The sequence below is a fragment of the Hyperolius riggenbachi genome, chromosome 8, assembly GCF_040937935.1.
Source record: "Hyperolius riggenbachi isolate aHypRig1 chromosome 8, aHypRig1.pri, whole genome shotgun sequence".
Taxonomy (NCBI): domain Eukaryota; kingdom Metazoa; phylum Chordata; class Amphibia; order Anura; family Hyperoliidae; genus Hyperolius; species Hyperolius riggenbachi.
The window spans coordinates 90309078-90318030 of NC_090653.1; the positions used below are offsets into that span (position 1 = coordinate 90309078).

Here is an 8953-nt window from a genome sequence, read left to right on the forward strand (position 1 = left end):
GGTTCACAGAACAGGTATGCAGTGGCAGGTTCACTGAACAGAACAGGTATGCAGTGGCGGGTTCACTGAACAGGTATGCAGTGGTGGGTTCACAGAACAGGTATGCAGTGGTGGGTTCACAGCACAGGTATGCAGTGGTGGGTTCAATGAACAGGTATACAGTGGCGGGTCCACTGAACAGAACAGGTATGCAGTGGCAGGTTCACTGAACAGGTATGCAGTGGTGGGTTCACAGCACAGGTATGCAGTGGTGGGTTCACAGCACAGGTATGCAGTGGTGGGTTCACAGCACAGGTATGCAGTGGTGGGTTCACAGCACAGGTACGCAGTGGTGGGTTCACAGAACAGGTATGCAGCCATACAGGAACAAGTTAAGCCTAACTAATCTTTCCCTGAGAGACAGTCTGCAGCAGCTCGCCCTACTCTCACTAACGCAGGCAGCACACGAGTGACCGTAATGGCCGCCGCTGCCTGCCTTATATAAGGGGGGGGGGGGCTCCAGGGGCTAGTGTAGCCTAATTGGCTACACTGGGCCTGCTGACTGATGTAGAGGGTCAAAGTTGACCCTCATGGTGCATTATGGGGCGAACCGAACTTCCGGAAAGGTTCGCCTGCGGGACGCGAACGCGAACCACGGAAGTTCGCATGGAACCGTTCGCAGGCGAACCGTTCGGCCCAACTCTACTTCTGACAGAGCTTTTTCACTTTGTCCATCATGACACATTGGTCAGGCCTGCCAAAACAAGCTCTTGGGTCTTTTCATTTACTAGGCTCTTCAAAGGGCCTTCTCAACAGCAACCTCACATGGACTTTTGGAAAATCTCGCAGAAAAGGAACAAGGCCGACTTTTTTCTACAAGCTTTCTAACACACGTTTTACAAACTGACAAATTCCATCCCCTTTGGCACACCTACAGTCATATGGGTTAGCTCATCTTCTCTTCTAGTTCACTTCATCAGGATCAGAAGCTTTGGAGGCAATTTGTTTTGCTAAATCTTAAAAGGTTAGTGTACAGGTAAAGTGACAAATATGTAAGGAGACCAAACTCAGGAGATAGGTTTTGGCAATAACTTACAGGTCTTCCCTGTATGTTCTGACCTTTGGTGAAAGAGGTGGGGTTATTCCCTCTTCTGACAAGACTCATTTGTTGAAATTTCAACGGACCCTTCCTTGAAAAGAGTTCAGGTTGCAAGAAAACCAATTGCAGTGTTCCACTTGCGGTGTGGATCATATCTTTTCAGAGGAAATGACAGACATACTTTCCAAATTTCAGGCAAGAACTCTTCATATAAATTGGGAACCGAGGCAACCTTTTGAAATTGTTGAGCTTGCAACAAGAAGGAATCGCATTGTGCCACTTGACATGCTGTGTCTGCACCTTTGTAAAAGTCTGGCTTACAGCAGAATTGCAGACAAGGATTTCCAAAATCATATAGGAAATTAATTTGCTCATGTTAGTAAACAAAATGCTTAGCAGAAAGGGAGATGCCACCATGAATGTTTGAACCCTGGGTCATATAGTTTACTTAGAGTCTCTTCCAAGGTCCATCAGGGTATTGGGTTCAAAGTAAGGCAAAGGTTAGAATCCCAGTGTGGACTAGCAGTGTTTATTTGAGGTTGATGTAAAAACATTGCTGGGACTTGCACAAGTTGTAAGAAAAGAATTAGCGTCATTGACATTGTGGTGAAAGCTCAGCAAAATCAGCCACCTTTGTAGCTGTAAACAGTCAAGGACAGGGATTGAATGATAAGCATGAGTGAGAAAGCACTTTTGCAAAGTCTCCGAGGACATTTACAACAAGAGGAGCAAATACTCTACAGAAGTGACAAGAACAGAGCTTAACAACCACAAAGGGATTCGAACCCTCAATCTTCTGAGCCAAAGTCAGATGCCTTATCCATTAGGCTACACAGTCTGATGCATCTTTATTAAGAAACCATTTTCCACTGGAAACAGCCACCGCATAGGAAAAGACGCTCAAGGAGCACAAAGGATTTCATTTGTTAGAGCAGGCACATGACATTGCTGTCTAAGGTATTGCAGTGATCCAAAATGGCAGTTTGATGAGTGTTTTCAGAGAAAAAACATGCCTTGCAGTGTTCATGAAGTCTTCTAGGCTAAGTTTGTGGTTGTCTCTTCTCTGTGAAGTATAGTCATTGTGCCAGCTGCATGGGCACATAGTACACCGCTTGTCAGGATGGCCGAGTGGTCTAAGGCACCAGACTCCAGAGGCTTCTCTTCCCTTCTCCTGGGATCTTCTGGTCTCTGAATGGAGGCGTGGGTTCAAATCCCACTTCTGACAGAGCTTTTTCACTTTGTCCATCATGGCACATTGGTCAGGCCTGCCAAAACAAGCTCTTGGGTCTTTTCATTTACTAGGCTCTTCAAAGGGCCTTCTCAACAGCAACCTCACATGGACTTTTGGAAAATCTCGCAGAAAAGGAACAAGGCCGACTTTTTTCTACAAGCTTTCTAACACACGTTTTACAAACTGACAAATTCCATCCCCTTGGCACACCTACAGTCATATGGGTTAGCTCATCTTCTCTTCTAGTTCACTTCATCAGGATCAGAAGCTTTGGAGGCAATTTGTTTTGCTAAATCTTAAAAGGTTAGTGTACAGGTAAAGTGACAAATATGTAAGGAGACCGAACTCAGGAGATAGGTTTTGGCAATAACTTACAGGTCTTCCCTGTATGTTCTGACCTTTGGTGAAAGAGGTGGGGTTATTCCCTCTTCTGACAAGACTCATTTGTTGAAATTTCAACGGACCCTTCCTTGAAAAGAGTTCAGGTTGCAAGAAAACCAATTGCAGTGTTCCATTTGCGGTGTGGATCATATCTTTTCAAAGGAAATGACAGACATACTTTCCAAATTTCAGACAAGAACTCTTCATATAAATTGGGAACCGAGGCAACTTTTTGAAATTGTTGAGCTTGCAACAAGAAGGAATCGCATCGTGCCACTTGACATGCTGTGTCTGCACCTTTGTAAAAGTCTGGCTTACAGCAGAATTGCAGACAAGGATTTCCAAAATCATATAGGAAGGAAATTAATTTTCTCATGTTAGTAAACAAAATGCTTAGCAGAAAGAGAGATGCCACCATGAATGTTTGAACCCTGGGTCATATAGTTTACTTCTTCCAAGGTCCATCAGGGTATTGGGTTCAAAGTAAGGCAAAGGTTAGAATCCCAGTGTGGACTAGCAGTGTTTATTTGAGGTTGATGTAAAAACTTTGCTGGGACTTGCACAAGTTGTAAGAAAAGAGTTAGAGTCATTGACATTGTGGTAAAAGCTCAGCAAAAGCAGCCACCTTTGTAGCTGTAAACAGTCAAGGGCAGGGATTGAATGATAAGCATGAGTGAGGAAGCGCTGTTTACCTCAGCTGCCTCTCCAGAGTTCATTACAGTACCTCCCCCCTTGAGGCGTGGACTCCGGACACGTCCTGCGTGGTTTCTCAGGGTGCAGATCATGGAATTTTTGTTTAAGTTCCTCCGGAAGCATGCGATGGATGCACCCACGATCTCTCTTCAAGCCCATACCCTTTCCAATGTACTGTAATGAATTATGCACCCATCGTGAATCCAAAATCTGCTCGATCTCATACTCAGGTTCACCATCAATCACCACAGGAGGAGGGGGGGAGAGGAATCCACATGCACAGCTGGCTTCAACAGAGACACATGGAAAGACTTTACTCCTCTCATACTAGATGGCAGGTTGTTGTTGTGGGTGAACTCCGCAAATGGCAGGAACTTTGCCCAGTCCAATTGCGCATCTGCCACATAGAACCTAAGAAATTGCTCAAGTGACTGATTAACCCTTTCAGTTTGCCCATTGGTTTGTGGGTGGTAGCCCGATGAAAATGACAGGTCCATCCCAAGATGATGACAAAAGGCTCTCCAGAATCTGGACACGAACTGGACTCCCCTATCTGACACTACATTCTCTGGGATGCCATGCAACCGGAAGATGTGCTGAATGAAGATATCAGCCAGTTCCTGAGCAGAGGGGAATCCGTTCAGAGGAATGAAATGAGCCATTTTGCTGAACCTGCCGACTACCACCCAAATGACCATTTTACCCTCGGACAGGGGGAGTTCCCCCACAAAGTCCATGGTTCCTTAGGCACTGGCAATGATTGCAGAGTGCCCACAGGAGCCTGATGGGATGGTTTGTTCCTGGCACAAACAGAACAATCCCTCACAAACTCCCTACAGTCTAGCGTCAGGGAGGGCCACCAGACACATCTGGAAAGCAGATCCTGTGTTCGAGCAACCCCGGGATGCCCTGCATTCTTATGTGCATGAAATAACTGTAAGATCTGCAGGCAAAAGGGAAGTGGTACAAATAGAACCCCATCAGGCTTTCCCTCGGGAATATCTTGTTGATAGGGGCCTAGAATGATGGACCAATCTTCCCAAGTCTTAGTGGCTGCCAACACCACCTTTTCTGGTAAAATGCTCTCAGGGGTTGGTGGCTGAACTGTCTCGGGCTCAAAACATCTAGACAGGGATTCTGCCTTGATATTTTTACTACCTGGCTTGTAAGTAATAATAAACCTGACTCTCGAGAAAAATAGAGACCAGCGAGCCTGTCAAGGAGTAAGTCTCTTTGCCCCCTCGATGTATTCTAAATTCTTATGGTCTGTATAGACCGTGATTACATGTTCTGCCCCCTCGAGCCAATGACGCCATTCCTCAAATGCAAGTTTCATGGCCAAAAGCTCCCTATTTCCGATATCGTAATTTCTCTCAGCGGGGGAGAACTTCCGTGAGAAAAATGCACAGGGATGCAATCTACCCTGGAAGCCTGATTGCTGAGACAGTACCGCCCCAACCCCAATCTCTGATGCATCAACCTCTACTATAAAGGGAAAGGAGACATCCACATGCCGTAAGATAGGGGCAGAGCAAAACAGCTTCTTTAATGATGAAAAAGCAGAATGTGCTTCTGCTGACCAGTGATAAGGATCCGCCCCTTGTATGTGATACGACAGAAGAAAATCCCTTGATGAATTTTCTATAATAATTGGCGAAGCCTAGAAATCTCTGGAGTGCCTTCAACCCCATGGGTTGTGGCCACTCCAGAATGGCAGAGACTTTCTCGGGATCCATGGAGAGCCCAGAGGTAGAAATGATGTACCCCAAAAATGGAACTTCAGACACCTCAAAGAGACATTTCTCTAGCTTTACGTACAGGGAATTCTGCCTAAGCTTTTCCAAAACAAACTTTACGTGTTCCCTGTGCTCTGCCAGGCTAGGTGAGAATATCAATATATCGTCCAGATAAACCAGGACGAACTTCCCCAGAACTTCTCTGAACACCTCATTGACGAACTCCTGGAAGACGGCAGGAGCGTTACACAACCCGAAGGGCATGACAAGATACTCGTAGTGCCCATCATGTGTGTTAAACGCCGTCTTCCATTCGTCATCCTTCCTTATGCGTACCAGGTTGTATGCTCCTCTTAGATCGAGTTTAGAGAAGATACTCACATTAGTCACCTGAGAGAACAAGTCGTCAATTAACGCTCCGCAGGAGGATTTCTCAGGCCCTGCTGGGCCGATTTGCATAATTTTTTTTTTTGCTACACGCAGCTAGCACACCGATTGCCGCCGCTCCGCGCTGATTCGCCGCTACCCGCCGCGCCGCCCCCCCCAGACCCTTTGTGCAGCCTGGCCTATCAGCGCCAGGCAGCGCTGAGGGGTGGATCAGGACTCCCGATGACGTCACGACGTCGATGATGTAGATGACGATGGGAAAAGCCCTCCAGGAAATCCCATTCTTTGAACGAGATTTCCTGATCGCAAATCGCTGGAGGCGATCGGAGCGGGTGGGGGGATGCCGCTGCACAGCGGCTATCATGTAGCGAGCCCTAGGTTCGCTACATGATTTAAAAAAAAAAAAAAAACTGCTGCACTGCCCCCTGGCGGTTTTTAATAGACTGCCAGGAGGGTTAAAGGGAGTGGGTAACGATTCTTTACGGTAATTTTGTTCAATCCCCAATAATCAATACAAGGGCGAAGCCCACCATCCTTTTTCTAGACGAAAAAGAAACCTGCTCCGGCCGGAGACTAAGAAGGACGGATAAACCCCTTGGCCAGGTTTTCCTTAATGTAATCTTGAATAGCAAGCTTTTCAGGACGAGAAAGGTTATACAAATGACCTCTAGGGGGCATACAACCTGGCTTTAACTCAATGGGGCAATCAAAACTTCGGTGTGGAGGAAGTTTGTCTGCCGACTTGGGACAAAACACATCCGCAAATTCTGCATATTGCATAGGTACACCCTCTACCTGAACCTTGGTGGCGCAAATAGCAACTTTCTCCAAACAATGATGATGACAAAAGGAGGACCAGCTTAACAACTGTCCGGACCTCCAGTCAATCTGAGGAGAATGCTTTTGTAACCACGGCATCCCAAGGATTACAGTGGAGGTTGCCACAAAAAACTGTAATTCTTCCCTATGCAATACCCCCACACGACACAATAGCATAGGGGTCTGAGAAAGAGGTTGTTTACACTGCAGAGGGGAGTCCTCCACTGCAGTAACCAAAATCTGTCTGTCTAAAGGCAATTTCTTAACAAAATCATAATCGATAAAATTGGCTGCAGAGCCCACAAATGCCTGAGTGGAGAAAACTTGACCCTCCCAGGTGATAGAGCTGGGAAGGAGCAAGCGATTATTGTTTAGAGGTAACACTGGCTCGCCTAGGGTAGTACCTCCAACTACACCTAGGCGGCAGCGTTTCCCGACTTTTTAGGACAATTCTGTACTACATGACCCTCTTCTGCACAGTATAAACAGAGCCTCTCTGAGCGTCTTCGATTCCTCTCCATCTCCGACAATTTTGAATGTCCGATCTGCATCGGTTCATCCCGGGATGGAGAAGGTGAAGGTAAGGTGTTAGGGACTGATCTCACAGGATATCTACCACAAGTCTGCCTTTGATATCGAATGCGGCGATCAATCTTTACCGCCAATGCAATCGCTTCATCTACAGTTTTAGGCTCTGGATGACCTATCATCATATCAGAGACTGGGTCAGTGTAACGATTGGTGTAGCAACAAAGACGTCTGATTATTGTGTGATCTGCAGTATCACCAATAATGCAGACACTATACCTGATTATATGGTGATCTGCAGAATCACCAATAATACAAGTATAGCTAACAGATATACTGAGTGTATAGTGCTTGGTGCAACAGTAACAGAATAGTATAACTAGGCCTTACCAGAGGAGCTGGTGGGCACTATCATACACAGTAACTGATTAGTTTGACAGAACCTCACCAAAGGAGCTGGTGGGTACTATTAGAACACAGTAACTGACTAGTTTGGCAGAACCTCACCAGAGGAGCTGGTGGGTACTATAAGAAGAGCACCTCACCAGTGGCAAGGGCCCACTGGTGAGTAGAGAGGTCAGACAGGCTAGGTTCAGCAACTATGAGGCAGAAACAGTACAGAATCAGTAGGCAAGAGAGTAGTAAGTATTCAGGCAGAGGTTCAGCAACTAGATCAGATGGGCAGAGGTACAGAATCAATAAGCAAGAGCAGAGTCAGAGATAAGCCAGAGTCGTACACAGAATATCAATAATACAATAAAGCAACAATCCTAGTCTTGTGTGAAATCCCTGGTTTCCTCCCAGATCAAAGCACACCGGAACTAGTCGGCAGGTCAGCTGACGCGCCTTCCTCCAGCATAAAGGTCCTGTCTCCGCGCTCGCCCGCGTGAGACAGCGACCCTATGAACAACTGACAGTCCCGTCCCTGGCGTGCTAGACGCCAGCGGAACGGATGAGGCCTCAGAAAAGGCGGCTGCAGAGACATCCTGCGTACCTGCAACTGCCATCACAGAGGATGTTACAGTCAGATAAGCCTGTTAAAAAACAATCTAATAAAGCGAACTGTCCCCATCTAGCCGACACAGCTCACCTTCTAAACTCTGCAGCATAAGTTTCCACCATGTTACATCCCTGTCTGAGGGTTTTAAGTTTCCTTTCAGCAGTGACAGCAATGTCAGGGTCATCGTATATGATAGCCATGGTCTTAAAAAATTCTTCGACTGAAGTTAATGCCTCATGACCACTAGGAAGACTGTACACCCATGACTGTGAATCCCCTGACAATAGGGTTTTAACGAAGGTCACCCTCTGACTCTCTTTCCCTGATGAAATAGGTCTCATCTCAAAGTATGAAAGACAACGATTTCTGAAATTCTGAAAATCAGATTTGTGCCCTGAAAACTTTTCAGGGAGAGGCATACGAGGCTCAATAACTGGAGGGGACTGCACTGGTGCGGTTGCAGTCTGGAGTGTCCGCACAACTCCAGACAGCTGGGTGATCTGAGTCTGCTGGGTATTGACCAACATGGTTAAATTGTTCACCGCTGTGGTCAAGACCTCAACCTGGCTACACAGTGCGTTCATAGACATATTGGTCTGCTGTTCTATAACGATTTGTGTCAGCAAGAACAGAGTTCTGATTATTAGGTGATCTGCAGTATCGCCTATGATACAGATATATACCTGAGTATGTACATTGTATAGTTATGCAGATGCATTTGCTGGGACCTGAGGACTGAGTTTACTATAGCCAGAGGTTTACTATATCAGAGTTTACTGCTATAACAAGATTATACTGTACTAGGATTTGTCTCACTAAGGATGCCCACCTCTTTCCCTCACCCCCATTTTGTAGATCTAAGCAGAGTGGCTGCCGCAGAAACTTGAATACCTAATCACGCGGCGGGTCCTCTTTTCTCCTTTTCATTCATGCCAGTTAGCATGCATGACATCCCACTGGCTCCCGATGCACGTCACATGACATCGGGAACCTAGGGAAGGATGCTTATGCGGCACGTGGTACTGGATCAGTTTCTGCTGTGGCTGCTCTCCTTAGCCTTAGGCCCACATAGTGAGAGAGAGGCTGGCTTCCTTAGGGGG

At 46.5% G+C, this 8953-nt stretch overlaps 1 non-coding gene across 1 annotated transcript; it reads left to right on the forward strand.

The window, feature by feature from the left end:
* The first annotated feature begins 2192 nt into the window (after positions 1–2192).
* On the forward strand, positions 2193–2303 carry TRNAW-CCA (transfer RNA tryptophan (anticodon CCA)). The gene is made up of 2 exons: positions 2193–2230; positions 2258–2303. It is a non-coding gene; the product is annotated as a tRNA-Trp (tRNA).
* The last annotated feature ends 6650 nt before the right edge of the window (positions 2304–8953 follow it).